The sequence below is a fragment of the Corvus moneduloides genome, chromosome W (assembly GCF_009650955.1).
Source record: "Corvus moneduloides isolate bCorMon1 chromosome W, bCorMon1.pri, whole genome shotgun sequence".
In the NCBI taxonomy this organism is placed as follows: domain Eukaryota; kingdom Metazoa; phylum Chordata; class Aves; order Passeriformes; family Corvidae; genus Corvus; species Corvus moneduloides.
Window position 1 is genome coordinate 8694905 of NC_045510.1, and position 17585 is coordinate 8712489.

The following is a 17585-nucleotide window of genomic DNA, read 5'->3' on the forward strand; positions in this document are numbered from 1 at the left end:
TTTGCAGCTGGAATGTTGAATGTTTCTTATCGAAGTGGAGAGGGGGGAGACCCGAACCGCTCCGACTGCCCACGGCAAGGCAGTGGGGGGGGTTCCACGGCTGGAACAGGTCCATCGGCTCCAGGATGGCCGTGGCCAGGCCCGGCCTGGCCCAAGCAGGGCCTGGCCAGGCCCGCAGGCCCCCACACGGGTCCCACAGCCACCTGTCCCAGCGCCGGAAACGAGAGAGAGCTTGGAGGGGGAGTTTGCCTATTCTTAAATGTGGATAACAGAGGTGGTCACAACTTTAAGTGGCTTAGAGAATTGTCCATATTCAAACTGGCCAGCTGATAGGTTCTATCAGGTCCCAGAGGAAGCTGTAAGCACCCCTTAGCAAGGACATCCCTTCCGGGACTATGCTTGCTAACCTATGACAGCAGGGATTCAGATTGGGCTGGACCAGCTCTATTGGTGGAACCTCGGGTGTTAACTAACCAGGTGGCCTTTGCTAGATGCTGCTCCCACTTTTTGAAAGTCCCCCACCTAGTGCCTTCAGGGTGGTTTTCAACAATCCATTGCACCGTTCCACTTTGCCTGCAGCTGGTGCATGGTAAGGGATATGGTACACCCACTCAATGCCATGTTCCCTAGCCCAGGTGTTAATAAGGCTATTCTTGAAATGAGTCCCATTGTCAGATTCAATTCTCTCAGGGGTACCATGCCTCCAAAGGACTTCCTTTCAAGACCCATGATGGTGTTCCGGGCTGTAGCATGGGGCACAGGGTAGGTGTCCAGCCATCCGGTGGTGGCTTCTAGCACTGTGAGCACATAGCACTTGCCTTGGCGGGTTTGAGGCAGTGTGATGTAATCAATCTGCCAGGCCTCCCCATACTTGTATTTGGACCACTGCCCACCATACCACAGAGGCTTCACCCGCTTGGCCTGCTTGATTGCAGCACATGTCTCACAATCATGGATAACCTGGGAGATACTGTCCATGGTTAGATCCACCCCTTGATCTCATGCCCATTTATGGGTGGCATCTCTGTCTTGATGACCTGGGGCATCATGGGCCCATCGAGCTAGGAACAATTCTCCCTTGTGTTTCCAGTCCAAGTCTATCTGTGACACTTCTATCTTTGCAGCCTGATCTACCTGCTTGTTGTTTTGGTGTTCCTCATTAGCCCGACTCTTGGGGACATGGGCATCTACATGGCGGACTTTCATAGTTAGCTTTCTTACTTGGGCAGCGATGTCTTTCCACTCTTCAGCAGCCCAGATTGGTTTTCCCCTATGCTGCCAATTAGCTTTTTCCCACTTTTCCAGCCATCCCCACAGAGCATTGGCTACCATCCACGAATCAGTGTAGAGGTAGAGCTTTGGCCACTTCTCTCTTTCAGCAATGTCCAGGGCTAGTTGAACAGCTTTGAGTTCAGCGAGTTGGCTTGATCCACCTTCTCCTTCAGTAGCTTCTGCAACACGTCGTGTGGGACTCCATACGGCTGCTTTCCATTTTCGTTTCATCCCTACGATTCAACAAGAACTGTCAGTGAAAAGAGCATAGCATGTGTCTTCTGATGGCAGTTGGTTGTATGGTGGAGCTTCTTCAGCACATGTCACTGGTTCTTGTTCCTCTTCATCAGTGAGGCCAAAGTTTTCACCTTCAGGCCAATTGGTGATTATTTCCAAAATCCCAGGGCGATTCAGTTTTCCGATACGGGCGCGCTGTGTGATGAGAGCAATCCATTTGCTCCATGTGGCATTGGTGGCATGGCGCGTAGAGGGAACCTTTGCTTTGAACATCCACCCCAGCACCGGTAGTCGGGGTGCCAGGAGGAGTTGTGTTTCAGTGCCGATTACCTCTGAGGCGGCTTGGATTCCTTCATAGGCTGCCAAGATTTCCTTCTCTGTTGGGGTGTGGTTGACTTCAGACCCTCTGTAACTTCGACTTCAAAATCCTAATGGTCGACCTCGCGCCTCACCAGACACCTTCTGCCAAAGGCTCCAGGACAGAACATGGCTGCCGGCTGCAGAGTAGAGCACATTCTTCACTTCTGGTCCTGTCCTGACTGGGAAAAGGGCTATGGCGTGAGCGATTTCCTGCTTGATCTGGGCAAAGGCTTGTTGCTGTTCAGGGCCCCAGTGGAAATCATTCTTCTTTCGGGTAACCAGGTAGAGAGGACTCACAATCTGGCTGTACTCAGGAATATGCATCCTCCAAAAGCCTATGGCACCTAATAAAGCTTGTGTCTCCTTCTTGTTGGTTGGTGGAGACATCCCAGTGATCTTATTGACGACCTCAGTGGGAATCCGACGCCATCCATCTTGCCATTTCGCTGCCAGGAACTGGATCTCTTGAGCAGGTCCCTTGACTTTGCTCTTCTTGATGGCGAAACCAACTTCCAGGAGAATCTGGATAATTTTCTCTCCTTTCTTAAACACTTCTGTTGCGGTGTTCCCACACACAATGATGTCATCAATGTACTGTAAATGTTCTGGAGCCTCACCCTTTTCTCTCACCCTTTTCTAGTGCAGTCTGGATCAGTCCATGGCAAATGGTAGGACTGTGCTTCTACCCCTGGGGCAGTCGGTTCCAGGTGTACTGCACACCCCTCCAGTTGAAGGCAAACTGAGGCCTGCACTCTGCTGCCAGAGGAATGGAGAAAAATGCATTGGCAATGTCAATAGTGGCATACCACTTAATTTCTGGGCATAGGCAGTGATATGGGATACACATCATAAGGTGACCCCAAGACAGCTGCTTTGGACTCCAGCTCATACTGTAGCTTTAACATGTCTGGCATAGCAGCACTCAATGGTGGAGTCACTTCATTCCAGGAATGATAGTTCACAGTCAATCTCTGTTCTCCTTCCGATTTGTGTACAGGCCAAATGGGACTGTTGAAGGGTGAGTGGGTCTTGCTGATCATCCCTTGGCTCTCCAGCTCACGGATCATCTTGTGAATGGGAATCACAGCATCTCGAGTTGTCCGGTACTGTCGGCGATGCACTGTCGAGGTAGCAATTGGTACTCTTTGTTCTTCCACCTTCAGAAGGCCGACTGCAGACGGGTTCTCTGATAGTCCAGGCAAAGTGTTCAATTGCTTAATGCCCTCTGTCTCCACAGCAGCTATTTCAAAAGCCCACTTGAGTCCCTTTGGGTCTCTGAAATACCTTCTTCGGAGGAAGTCTATGCCCAAAATGCACAGGGCCTCTGGGCCAGTCACAATGAGATCTTTCTCCCACTCATTTCCGGTCAGGCTCACCTCAGCTTCCACCAGGGTCAAATTTAGTGATCCACCTGTCACACCAGCAATAGAAACAGATTCTACCCCCATATGTTGCGATGGGATTATTGTGCAGTGGGCACCAGTGTCAACCAAGGCATCATATTTTTGTGGTTCTGATGTACCAGGCCAACGAATCCACACAGTCCAAAAACCACAGTTTTCCCTGGCCTCTACCTGGCTAGAGGCAGAGCCCCTCTAGTCCTGGTTATCCTTCTTTCCCTGGGCATATATTTTAGAGGTTCCTTCAAGGGGATGGGACATGTTGTCTTCTCTTCCATCATATGTGGCAGTTCGGCTATGGGCAACTGGACCTACTTCCTTTTTGGTGGAACTTCCTCTCTGAGTCTTGTGCTCCTTCAATTCACGTACCTGTGCTGCCAGAGTAGAAGCGTTTTGGGGACCGAGGCTGGAGAGCTGGCCAGAGTAACGACACGTACACCGATATGATTTGAGCATCGTTCTCCCTTTATTGTTCAACTATGCAAGTTTATATCTACTTTTGCAAAGATTCATGCCCAGTCCCTCTAGACAGCCTCTAATCCGCGGGGGAGCCGACCAGTGTATAACCTTGCCAAGGACTTTCAGGGATGCCTGCAGCCAGGTGCTTTCAAGTCTTGCTTGCAGGCAGGGGCCTGTTCAGGGGCTTTTCCTCAGCAACCCTGGGTTGTCCAATCTTTCCAAGGGTATCATATGGCCCTGTTCCACAAGGAATCCCTCTACACATCCCCCATTTTCTTTTTGGGCAACCCAGGTCTGGTCGATAATCTTTCACAGCCCCACTTTAATGCAAGAAAAAATGCACCCAAATACTATTAAGCCTAATATAACTACAAATTGCAATCAGCAGCCTTCTACTGCTAAGTTACACAGCCATCCGGTGATACCCAGACCCTTAAGCCAATCTCCAGTAGGGTCGCCTGTCTCCCGAAGGTTACGCAGGCCTCTCTTCAGCGCACTGGAAACAGGAGATGGGCCAGGGGCCCTCGCTCCCTTTTTTCTTTTCGCCCCTCCGGTCAGCGCTGCAGTGATGACTTGTCCCTGTTTTTGCAGGACATTCTGCAGCGTTGTGGTAAATGCAGCTGATTGAGATGACTGCTCCGCACGGCTAGCATGCACGAGCATCTCGTCTTCTCCTGGTCCCTGGGGAAGTGTGGCAAGAATTGTCTTAGTTTGCTGTACTAGTTTGAAAACGAACCAGTGGGAGGCACCAAGTCAGAATAACAATTTAATGGAAATTAAAGAAAAGGAAAAAAAGTAAAAGAAAACACTGGTTCAAACTGACAGAGTCAAGATACAACCTGAGTCCCTGTTAGGCAGGGTGGTGGTAGCAGTCTGGTAGAATGGTGGTTGCAGTCCTCTGAAGCAGTGATCCTGTAGTAAAGGGGTCTGCTCTTCCTCAGAAGGTCCAGTGGTAGCTGTGTAGCTCCTGTCCTCTGGAAATCCAGTGGAAAAGGGGTTGTCTTTGGTGTTCAGAGTCCCAGATTATATCCATGATGGGATGCTTGGTTCCTCCCTCTGGGTGGAGCATCTCACAATGGGGTAATGAGTCATGAGGCCAAGTGTTGATTAGGCTCATTAACAGAAGATAGTCCGGAGGGAGTTATCTCTGAGTCATGCAGTAGGACAATGATGGGCCATTAACAGCAAGATAGTCTGGGGGGAGGAGGCAAGGAAACACTGCCCCACCTGATTTCCACAGTCCATGAGCATGGTAATAGAATGCACTGCAACCCAGGACATTTGCCTATTAGCATTTTCAAAGGCAAGGGTCCGGAACATTTGCTCTTGGAGCTCTTCTGAGAGCTCAGTTGCGTCCTTCAAGGCTGCTGACAGTTGATCAATGAACTGACCATATGGCTCCAACAGCCCCTGTCAGACTGCTGCATATGGAGGAGACTTCTTCTTTTCAGGTACTGGCAACAAGGCTTTGTGGGCAAGAGTCTGTGACAACTGATGAATGATTGTGGGCATGGTCAGCTGCGTCACCGTCGCTCCAAAAGCCCCGCTCCCAGTTAGCATGTTGTCTTGGATCGCATACAGTGGGTCTTGTGTATCACCTTGGTGTTTGCTAGCTTTGTCTTGTGCTAGCCGCTTCCACATTTGCTCCCAGAGCAGGAGCTGTGAAGGGGTCAACAACAACTGTGCGATGCTGATGCAATCATTAGGACACAGGACATCTGCTGTAAAGATAAACTGCAGGATGCTCTGTGTAGCTTCGGACTGGAGGCCGTGCGTGGTGACCGTTTGCTTCGCTTGCTGCAAGATTTTCCAATCATGGGACTCCCACCTTGCAGTGTCCCCCTGTTTCAGTACAGGGCAGGCTAGGGCATCTACGGCTTGCCAATCTCCTTCAATGGTTGTGTTACAGACAGCTCCGTTCCATCTCCTTCGCAATGGATCAGTCCTTGCCGTCGGGGCTAACGGAGGCAAGGGCTGCACGTCCTCTTGCTGGGAAGGGAGGGGCCGTAGGCTCTGTGCCCGGTTCTCCCAACGGGAACGGAGGAGTTCTGGTGGCTGTCTTGACTGGTGGGTCCACGGGACACCATGGTGCTGATGGAGTAGTTCCGCAAGCCTTAGATTCCAGTGCGTCCTGACGCGTAGACAGTTCAGAAGCTTCTTCATTAATTCATGCATCATCTCTTGGTGCTTCTCCTCCTCTTGGGGCTGACCCCCGGCAGCCCTGGCTGGCTCTGGCTCTGCGGGCGACAAAGTCGCAGAGGCTGCTTCGCAGTCAGACAATGATCCGCTGTCCGGCAGAGGAGGGTGGCGCACTGCCATTTTTGGCCGTGAGCTAGGACTGCTCGCTTCTCCTCTGCTCATCTGCGCCCCGCCCCCAGAGTCAGGAGGCTCTGCTTCCGCCTTTGCTACCATTTCTCCCTCAGGCATCTGCGGGGTAACTTCCTTCCCCCTCACGTCCAGCAGCTCCCGCAGCGAACGCATGGGTGCTGTGGTCCTCTTCATTGGTAAACCCGCGGTCAGCCCAAAGAATCGCGCAACCCTGGACTCTGCCCTGGCCTCCAACCGCCGCTCCATGAGACCCCCCTCTCTTTCCTTTCCGGGGCTGCCACCCCCCAGGGCTTCCATGGCTGCCGCGGCCTCCTTCCTCTCTGCTTTCATTTCTGTGAGGGTATTAGTCACAGTTTTCCATGATAATCCCAGATCTTTTGCTTCTTTACCTTCCTTTCCACCCTCAATTGTGGACAGCCACAGTCTGTTTCCAACTTCTCACCACTCTCCAGTCGAAAACAAAAGCGAAGTGCATTTCAAAAACCCTTGTTCCCGGGCTCACGTTATTAGGGCATAGAGATCTCGATATTTTACAGTCTCACCTGTCTTAGAGAGGATACTGGCTAGAAGATGAGTTGCAGCCTCGTATTCCATAGCTTCTTACCTGCAGGGGCCCGCTTGGCCGCACAAGCTCCGGTCTCCGGCTCCACTCAACTTTTTTGCTGGGACATTCCCGCTCCAGATCTCCAGGCTCCTCACCGTCGGTGCGATGATTCGGAGTATTGCCGCATTTAAGCGAAAACAAACCGCATCTAAGAGAAACGCATTTACGTGAAAAACAAACCGCATTTAAGCGAAAATCACTCGAGTCCCTGTTCGGGCGCCAGGTTTTGGGGACTGTTCTGGTTTTGCCAAATTTAGAAATATATCCTCTGAGAGAAGGCAGGTCACCACCCTTCCCCCACCAGGTTCGGTGAAAATAAATTTTCCTCAAAGGAAAGTGAAAGACATAAAAGTTATTTATTTAACAAACACATGGGAAAAGGATAATAATGCTAAATAATAAAATCTCTCGCTGTGGAGAAAAAACCTGGGAAAGTGTTAGAGTCCTCCCTTTGGTCTCCTCGGAGCTGGGGCTTGGCCCAGGGCCAGGCCCTTTGTGCCCGGTGGAAAGTCCTCCTGATGTGCTCTGATGTTAAAGCAATCAAGCAGTCCAGTAGAAAAGGGAGAAAATCCAAAATTCCAGGGAAGGAAAAATTCAACTCTCAGTCTCTCTCCGGAGAAAAAGCAGCTGAACCACTGGCCAAAAAAACTGTCCTCGGGAAACAGCAAGCCGGGTGCTTCCTCCCTCCCCTGCCACAGCTGGGAAACAAATTGCTATTTGTGTGTGACCTTGAACAAGCTGCAAACTTCTTTGAAAAAGTTTTGCTCAGTTTTTCCTTCCCCCTTTCATGTTCAGTTTAGAGGCATAGAAAGGCACAGAAATTAATTTCTGTGCATAGGCAGCGATATGGGATGCACATCATAAGGTCAACCTAAGAAAGGGACCGAGGCTGGAGAGCTGGCCAGAGTAATGACACGTACACCAATACGATTTGAGCATCGTTCTCCCTTTATTGTTCAACTATGCAAGCTTATATCTACTTTTGCAAAGATTCACCCCCAGTCCCTCTAGACAGCCTCTAATCAGCAGGGGAGATGACCAATGTATAACTTTGCTGAAGACTTTCAGTGCTGCCTACAGCCAGGTGCTTTCAGGCTTGCCTGCAGCCAGAGGCCTGTTCAGGGTCTTTTCCTCAGCAACCCTGGGTTGTCCAATCTTTCCAGGGGTATCATATGCCCTTGTTCCATAAGGAATCCCTCTACAGAAGTGGGTTGTCTATTCCACCTCCTCATGTTTTCCCCATTATCACACAGGAAAAACCACAGCTCACTTCCTGGGATGTACCTTCCATCTTGCTGGGGGACGTCTGATTTTGGTAACAGAGTCTCTGATCTGTACCGACATCATTTGGAAAAGTGTCTCTTTAATCACCTTCTTGAGTTCCTGGTGATTCTTCTCCATCTTATCTTCCACTTTCTGCACACGTCTTTCCACAGCTGTGATTCTTGCATGTGTTGGGCTATGCACGACATCTGCATATGCTAGAAGCTAAGTCGCCATATCCCGCAAGGTCTCATTCCCACCGTCATCCATTTCCATCATTGGTAAAGCAGAAGCAATTCTTGTGGCCCGAGTCATATGAGTTTTTGCCACATCACTGGGTTAACTGGGACCCTGTCTGGACTCCTCAATCCTGGGTCATTCGTGTAGACAATCTCTACTGCTGCTAGTTCTCTCAAGCGTTGGATCCCTTGTTCTATGGTCTTCCACTGGGTTTGCTGCATATAGAAATCGTCTACGCACAGGTATCTTTCATTCACTCCTGTCAAGACCCGTGTCCAGAGACTGACAGAGTCAGGCCTCCTTATTATTGCTTGGTCAATAGCTGGATCATGTGACAGGGATCCCAAATGCCTCGCTTCAGCACCGTCCAGCATCACATCATCACTTGCAGCATCCCAAATACGGACCATCCAACTTATTATGGATTCATCGGACCGTCGGGTGTAGTCTTTCTTAGGCTACGAAGGTCCTTTACGGACATGGACTCAGTAATGGTTTCTGTGCCTGAGTCAGTTGGTGACTTTGAGGTTCCTTCCCCCGCATCATCATCATCTTTCACTGGGCGATCAGTTTTGGTTGTGTGTTTTTTCCTTGTGACAGGAGCCACTGTCAATGGCTTACGATTGCTGTCTGGTTTGGCTGCAGCCTGAGTGACTGGGGTGTCTGCTGATTTATCTTCCTGCCCCTCTATCTGCTGCTCTACAGTACCTAGCAGTTTGCGATAGGCAAATGCCAAGGCCCAGCATATTGCAATGAGCTTTTTCTCATTAGACTTGTCATTGTATTTCTCTTTCAGATATTTCCCCACCTCAGCTGGTTTCTGAATTTGTTCAGGGGGGAAATTCCAAGCTATTGGGTCAGAGAATTCCTTCAAGGTTTGCCCCATATGCTCCCATTCCCCACACCACTCAGGATTTTCCACCTCTGGGTCAGGTGTCTCATCAGTCACGCTGGAAATCTGAGCCCTCATTCTAGACAAGCTGCAAACCATATAGAGGAAGCTTACCAGATAAAATACCAGGACGGTGGTCTCTAACATCCAGGGGAAACTGAACATTCTCAAAAGATAATGTATCAAATTTAAAGGGAAGGAGATGAAAGGCTGGGAAAGCCCATCTCCTCCTCCTCCTCTAACAAACTGGGTGCAATTACTAATAAATCCCCAAAACAGGCTACTGAAACTAGGACTGGGATTAGGATGGAGAAACCACATATCATACACACTTTGAACAACTGCCTGTACCTCTGTTAACTTCTTATTAACCATTATCACTGAGCACAGCAAAATAGAAATCCGTATTCGTGCCCCTGCTCGGTAAAAGTTTTGTATCGGGGACAAGATCGAAGCAAGTTGTGGATAGGCAAAGAGGCCTAAGGACCAGAAAGACATATGTACATCAAGCCAGAGAGACATTATGAACTCAACCAACATGGTGACTACTTTACCTCAACACAAAGTAATTAAATTCAACCCAAAATTTAATTAGTACAGGCTTTTTCACTTTCCTTCAAGCCATGCTTTGGGCGCCACTAATTATTTGTGCCAGTTTGGACAAATTTGGAGGAAAATATCCTCTGATAGATGGCAGGTTTTAACCACCCCTCCCCCACCAGGTTCAGGAAAAAATTTTCCTTGGAGGAAAGTGAAAGAGATAAGAAACTATTTATTTAACAAACACACAGGAAAAGGATAATAATGCTAAATAATAAAACCTCTCACTGTGGAGAGAAACCTGGGAAGATTTCAGAGTCCTTCTGTAGGTGTGGTGTCTCTCCTCCTCTTCGGAGCTGGGTCAGTGTGGGCCCACCACTGGGGCCTCGGTGGAAAATTCTCCCGATGTGTTCTGATGTTGAAACAGTCCAGAAGAAGGGAAAAACTGAAGTCCCAGGAAAACAAAGTTCTCCTCCAGAGAAAAGGAGCCGAAAGCTGGCTGAAAAGCAAGAAGGGTGCTTCCTCTGCTCTTCTCACTGCAGCAGCAGAACACAGAGGAGTGCGTATCTGTGTCCTTGAACAACTGTTTTGAAAAGTTTGCTCGGTTTTTTCTGTCCCCCCTCTCGGGCTCAGTTTTAAAGGCACAGAAAGGCACAAAATTAATTTCTGGGCATAGAGCAACAATAGGGGATACCCATCATAAAGTCACCCCAAGACATATGGGTAAACTACTTGATGTTGCATGGGCAGTATATATGAATAAAAAAACCCAGCAGGAACTGACTAAACAGAAAATTATAGCAATTATAGAAGAAATCAGTAAAGGACTCCCACCCCCAGGGAAGGGGGAGGGGGTTTCTTGTGGCAGGGGAAGGGGTTCAGTTCCTCAACCTTCATTAGGATGATTGGGAACAAATCAATGTTCATATTGTAAAAAGGATGGACATTGGAAGTGGGTGTGTCCTCAGCTAAAACCCAGGACTTTTCCAAACCCTCTCATGGCAATAGCAGAGGACTTGTGAAGGGGACCGGAGGTTTTTCCCGGAAGAGCCTCAGTGTCTTGGGATGACTTTATGATGTGTATCCCATATCGCTGCCCTATGCCCAGAAATTAACTTTGTGCCTTTCTATGCCTCTAAACTGAGCCTGAGAGGGGGAAGGAAAAACTGAGAAAAACTTTTTCAAAGCAGTTTGCAGCTTGTTCAAGGTCACACAGAGATAGCAACTTTTTTTTTCCCAGCTGCGGCAGGGGAGGGAGGTAGCACCCAGCTTGCTGCTTTCCAGTCAGCTTTTGGCCAGTTGTTCAGTTTTCTTTTTCTCCGGAGAGAGACAGAGAGTTTAACTTTGCTTTTCCTTCCCTGGAATTTTGGATTTTCTCCCTTTTCTACTGGACTGCTTCAACCCAGAGCACATCAGGAGGACTTTCCACTGGGCACAGAGGGCCTGGCCCTGGGCCAAGCCCCAGCTCCGAGGAGACCAAAGGGAGGACTCGAACACTTTTCCAGGTTTTTTCTCCACAGCGAGAGATTTTATTATTTAGCATTATTTTCCTTTTCCCGTGTGTTTGTTAAATAAATAGTTTTATCTCCTTCACTTTCCTTCGAGGAAAATTTTTTTTTTCCTGAACCTGGTGGGGGGAGGGGTGGTTGTGCCTTCTCTCAGTGGATATATTTCTAAATTTGGCCAAACCGGAACACTCAGGTAACAGCCAAGCTGGGGAATTAAAAACTAGAAATTTTGGTAGACACAGGGACCTGGTTATTTGATATTAAATACCCTGCAAAGGAAGTTAAGTGATGACACTCTCACAATTGTCGGTGCCACTGGGAGTCATGGAATGTGCCCCTTTTTCAATCCAATTAAATTAAAGCTGGGAAAATTATGGATAACCCATCAATTTTTGTACCTGCCTCACTCTCCAAAACCATTATTGGGAAGAGACTTACTGGTAAAATTGAATTCAGAGATCTAGTTTCAGGAAGGGGACATTCAAATTAAAATCCCTGAGTCTAAATAGTTGGACACTTCAAATTTTATGTTACAGGAACTGACTTCCCAACCTGAATTTATTCCAAAGGAAACTGAGGATTCAGTAATCCCGATTGTGTGGGCCAGCAAGATTTCTGGATGATCAAAAAGAGCAGAACCTGTAAGAATTAAACTAACATCAGACACAGACCCAGATTAAATTATTACAGGTGTCCTAGGTTACAGGAGAAAGAGTGCCAATATGGGTGTAGCCAAACTGTGTTTTCTACACCCATCTACATTATTCCTGATGAACTGTTAATGGCGGGTCTTTTGCAACAGCTGCCCAGTGCACAGGCTACAAGTTGGGTGTTTGAGATAAGGAAAAAGAGGCAACCCTGGGAGACAGGATAATGTTTCTTTTTCTTCACACCAATGACTCAGCCCTGATAACTCCCTCCGTGAAAGCAGCAGCACAGTCCCACCCATCCTGAGGGGATTGTCTCTGGTAATGGGCCATAATGAACTGAATAGGCACCAGCAGGATAGGCAGCTGGAACTACCATCAAGGACTCCAAAAATATCCTATGACTCATAGGACTGCATCATCCCATTGTGAAACTCCCTGCCCTGGGGGAGGTAGTGAACATTCCTGCCTGGACTTTGAGGGTATATGTCCTGGTTTAAAAGACAGGTGTCTGCCAAGGAAGGCGGGGACCTTCCTGGAATGGAAAATATGACCCCCTTCCCTCCGAATTATTATAACTTTGAAATTACAGGGCTTTCAGGCAAAGATATGGGAAAAGGAATAACAGTTCTTTACTAGAATATATATAACAAGACAAACAAACAACAGCAACAATGTAGGACAGCGGGGTGGTTCAGTCTGGACCGGGCGTAGACGGTCGGTGACGGACGGAGATGAGAGATCTCTATAGTCAGATCTTGGAACATGCGGTTTATTGCAAAGGGCGTGGGTATAAGGGCACTGCTTAGAGCTGCAGCTGGCAGCTCTGAGCAGGCCCAAGAGAGCAAGAGAGTAAGCAGGTAAGCAACGAGAGAGAGAGAGCGAGAGGAATGAGAATGAAGAAGAAGTAGTAAGAGTGTATAAGAGTGGAATGGTGAAGTCTTGGTTACAATACAATAAATCATCTTCTGTACTGAATATTCTAATTGTCACTAACCAATCTAATACAAGATACAAATCCTATAGCATTTACATACAGCCTATAAGAGTTCTTATATTACCATAGAGTGTTACATCTTAACTTCTAAAAACTACTCTTTGGACCCCTTCTGCTGAGCTAGTAGGGTCTGCTCTGACCCTTGGACCTGCCTGCAAGCAGAGGGTATTGTTCAATCAAGAGGGGATTACCTTCAGTTGGCCATACCATTGTTTTCCAGTTGTTCAGTAACTAAGACTTGGTATTTCAAAAGTGGCTTTCATTTCGATGTCGCCTGTAGTTTTCATATTCCCAAAATCTTTTGTCAGGCAATCATATTTATAAGGCTTTCCTGTTTCATCTTCCCCAACACAACAACAAACAAAACAGAAACCTAATAATAGCCTTTTCATGCCCGTCAATCTCTTTGCCTTTTGGTGTAGTTATGACCACAATCGACAGGGGCGCTGGCGGGCACTGGTGAGGCGATGGCTGCAGTGACACTCTTGCAGCCGGCAGAGGGCACTGTTTCCTCCCGGCAAGGCAAGGCAGGTGCGATGATTCCCCCACAGGTACAGGGGGCGCTGTGGTACAAGCCCAGAAGCCTCTCCACAGGGCAATGGCAGCTCAGGTGAGGGGGTGGAGGGGAGATGGCTCCCCTTGCAAAACTCACAGGAAGCAGCTGGTCTCAGCGCCACTCTGGGTGGCAAGCTGGACTGTAGCATTAGCCTCAGAGCAGTGGGCTCGGACAGCAGAGGTGAACAGATCCAGGGCAGCAAATCAAAGTGTAGCAATAACCCCGGTATGGTGGCAGCAACAGTGGGGGCCAGGGGGTCAAGCTAAAGTGTAGCAAAAACCCCAGAGCAGTAGCAGAAAACAGCAGGGGCTGGGCGGACCTGGGTCAGCAAGCTAAAATGTAGCCCCTCTCTTGGAAAAAGAACAGGTACCTGCCCTCTGTACCATAGGTGGTGGCTCCCTCCCCAATTGCTGAGAAGAAAAGGGGCTGAGCCCAGCCTCTGAGCCCCAGCCAAGTCTCGGTTAGCCCCCGACCTCTCGTGGTATCTCTGCAATTCCCAAGAAACAAAAAAACAAACCCCCAGCCAAAGAGCTCGCTTCCCAACTAACACTTCCAAACTCTTTTTTCTTTAGCTGGACTATTACCATGGTATGTGGGAGTGCATAGTAATTTCTTTTGATCCTTAATTGCTCCTATTTGTTTCCTGGGCAATCCCGTCCCCTCATAGGGTCTTCCTTTCAGATGGGAAAAAAAAATTCCCTGAAGAACCCCAAACCCACAACAATATATAACCTGGGGGATTGGGGACTGGGACACTACCACCACTGGACATCCAGAGGACTAGAACTTTCACAAGACCACTGCTTTCGACATGACTGAAACCATCATTTCAAATCAGCACAACAGGTTATCGAGGGAGAAGGCCCAAGTGATGAAGACTGGGACCTTTATGGGTTTTGAAATTCTTGGAGATCAAAGGAATCTAGCATGGAAAGAAAAGAAGCTGTCTGCCAGCTCCCAGAGCCACAAACTGTAAGAGAATTGTGTGCCTTTCTCGGAATGGTCGAGTGGTGTTGTTTGTGGACCAGTAATTATGGATTACTAGTCCAACCTTTGTATGGACTTTTAAAAACTGCCCATAAAAATTTTATTATATGGACTGATGATACCCAGGCTTAGTTCAAACAAATTCAGAAAGCAATAATGAGGCCTCCGGCTTTAGGCTTGCCAGATCTCACAAGATCTTTTGAATTGTTCACTTATGAGAGACAAAATATCACCTTGGGAGTTCTAGCACAATTCCTAGCGGAAAAGACACGAGCTGTTGCATACTTTTCTAAACATCTCGATAATGTGAGCTAAGGATAGTGTTCCGGTTTGGTCAAATTTAGAAATATATCCTCTGAGAGAAGGCACAACCACCCCTCCCCCACCAGGTTCGGGAAAAATAAATTTTCCTCGAAGGAAAGTGAAGGAGATAAAACTATTTATTTAACAAACACACGGGAAAGGAAAATAATGCTAATAAAATCTTTCGCTGTGGAGAAAAAACCTGGGAAAGTGTTCGAGTCCTCCCTTTGGTCTCCTCGGAGCTGGGGCTTGGCCCAGGGCCAGGCCCTCTGTGCCCGGTGGAAAGTCCTCCCAATGTGCTCTGATGTTAAAGCAATCAAGCAGTCCAGTAGAAAAGGGAGAAAATCCAAAATTCCAGGGAAGGAAAAATTCAACTCTCAGTCTCTCTCCAGAGAAAAAACAGCTGAACCCCTGGCCAAAAAAAGCTGTCCTGGGCACAGCGAGCTGGGTGCTACCTCCCTCCCCTGCTGCAGCTGGGAAACAAATTGCTATCTGTGTGTGACCTTGAACAAGCTGCAAACTGCTTTGAAAAAGTTTTGCTCAGTTTTTTCCTTCCCCCTCTCAGGCTCAGTTTAGAGGCATAGAAAGGCACAGAAATTAATTTCTGTACATAGGCAGCGATATGGGATGCACATCTGTCTTGGTTTGAAAGACAGGTGTCCGCTAAGGAAGGCAGAAGCCTCCCTTGGAATGGCAGATGTAACCCCTTTCCCTCCGAGTTATTATAATTTTGAAATCAAGGGCTTTTAGGCAAAGATGTGGGAAATAGGAATAACAGTTCTTTACTATTATATATCTATATGTGTATAACCAGTCAAACAAACAACAATAACTATGGCAGTAACAGCAAACAATCACAAACCCAGTCCCAGCCTTCTTGGCTGTTGGGCCCTTTTTTCCCCTCGGCTGCAGTTCTGCTCGCAGCCAGCAGGGGCGCTAGCGGCTCCCGGTGAGCAGTGCAGGTGCGATGGTTCTCCCGCGGCTGCAGGGGGCGCTCCGGAGCGAGCTCGGGGAGCACGCGGCACTGGTGCCCTGGGATCCCAGGAAGGATGTAACAAAGGTTTCACGAACCCCTGGACAGCTGGCCCCGCTGTCCGGCTGGACCTTCGGGAACAGCAGGCTGGAACAGCAGGCTGGAGTGGCAGGCTGGAGTGGCAGGGATGAGCACAAATCCCAGAGGACAGACGCGATGTATCCAAGCGGGGAACCCCCCCCCCCCCCCCGGAGATCTAGGCAGGCAGGGCGAGCACAGCTACAACGCAGCGAAGGCTTGAATCAGCGGCGGGGCAGGGCGACCACAGCCCGGCCTCCAGCGGGGCAGGGAAGGTGGGCCGGGGGTCCTGGGATCTTTCTTTGCAGAAAGAAAAACGGCTGAAAAAGAACCAGCAGCTTCTCTCCCCGAGAACACTGAGAGAGAACTGACCCCACGCCCAGGTGAAACAAAAGAGCAGCCAGGTCTTTTGTCTTCTCTTAAGCACCCAGCGATTTGTATCTTAGTAACAGAATGGGGGAAAATTCCTTTAACAGAAAAAAAACTAGACCTCTTAAAACCCTAACAACATCCTAAGGTCACACCAAGACAGATGGTCCAGCTGTTTGCAAGCAGTTGCAGCTATGGTGTTGATCCAGGAAGCTTGTAAATTGACTCTGGGACAAAGCATGATGGTCTCTGTACCACATATGGTATATATGGGCTTGGAAAAAAAGGGGGGCCACTGGCTGTCTCCCAGCCAAATACTTCAGTACCAAGTGGTACTAGTTTTACAGGATGACATTACCCTCAAAACCACCTCTATTGTTAATCCTGGTATTTTTCTGTCAGCCACCAAAGTAGAAAGTACTCTAGAACATGATTGCCTACAAAGAATCAAAGTTTATTCCAGCCGACTGTATTTAAAGCACAGCCTGATAGAGAATCCAGATTGGGAACCATACACAGACAGAAATAGCTTTGTTTGCAATGGAAACGCACGTCAGGATATGTGGTAACTACCCTGAGTGACATAATTGAATCTAAGGCTCTAACATCAGATGCTTCAAGCAGAAGGCCAAACTGGTTGCTCTCACCCGGGCATTGGAACTGAGCAAAAAAAGTAAACATCTGGATGGATTTTCAGTATGCTTTTGGTGCATATTGCCCATGGGGCAATTTGGAAGGAGAGAGGTTTGTTATCAGCATAAGGTACATGGATCAAACATAGGACACAAATATTACACTTATTGGAAGCAGTACAAAAACCATCTGAAGTTGCAATTATGCATTGTAGAGCGCACCAGAAAAATAAAATAGGGTCAAAATGTGGAAATTACTTAGCTGACAGGGTGGCTAAAGAGGCTGCAGAAAAAGGCATCCACATTTTGGTTCTGCAATGAGAGATTAGTCTACCAGATATTAAGCCAGAACATAGATGCAAAAGACTGTCAGTTAATTGAAGCATTAGAAGATCGATTTCACCCGGTGGACGGGCAGTGTCGTGGTTTGACACTGGCCAAACACCAGGCACCCATGAAAGTCGCTCACTCACCCTCCCCTGCCACAGCTGGGCAGAGGAGAGTGTCTTGGTTTGAAAGACAGGTGTCTGCTAAGGAAGGCAGGAGCCTCCCTTGGAATGGAAAAATGAAACCCCCTTCCCTCCAAATTATTATAATTTCGAAATTAAGGAGCTTTCAGGCAAAGATATGAGAAATAGGAATAACAGTTCTTCACTAATATATATATATGACAAGGCAAACAAACAACAATAACTATGGCAGTAGCAACAAGCAGAACCAGTAACCCAGTGCCAGCCTTCTCGGCTGTCAGGCACTTTCCCCTGTGATGTAGTTACAGTCACAGCTGGCAGGGGTGCTGGCGGCTCCTGGTGAGCAGGGCAGGTGCGATGGTTTCCCCCTGTGGCTGCAGGGGGCACTCCAGCGTGAGCTTGGGGGGCATGCGGTAATGGCGGCTTGGCTGAGATGGGAAGGGATGGAAGAAAGGCTTCACAAACCCCCA

General features: G+C 48.3%; 1 protein-coding gene across 3 annotated transcripts in view; it reads left to right on the top strand.

Annotated features, from left to right (window-relative positions):
- The window catches only part of LOC116437378 (kinesin-like protein KIF2A), a 193649-nt gene that overhangs the window by 27080 nt on the left and 148984 nt on the right, over nt 1–17585 (top strand). The gene's annotated exons all lie outside the window — the stretch shown is intronic.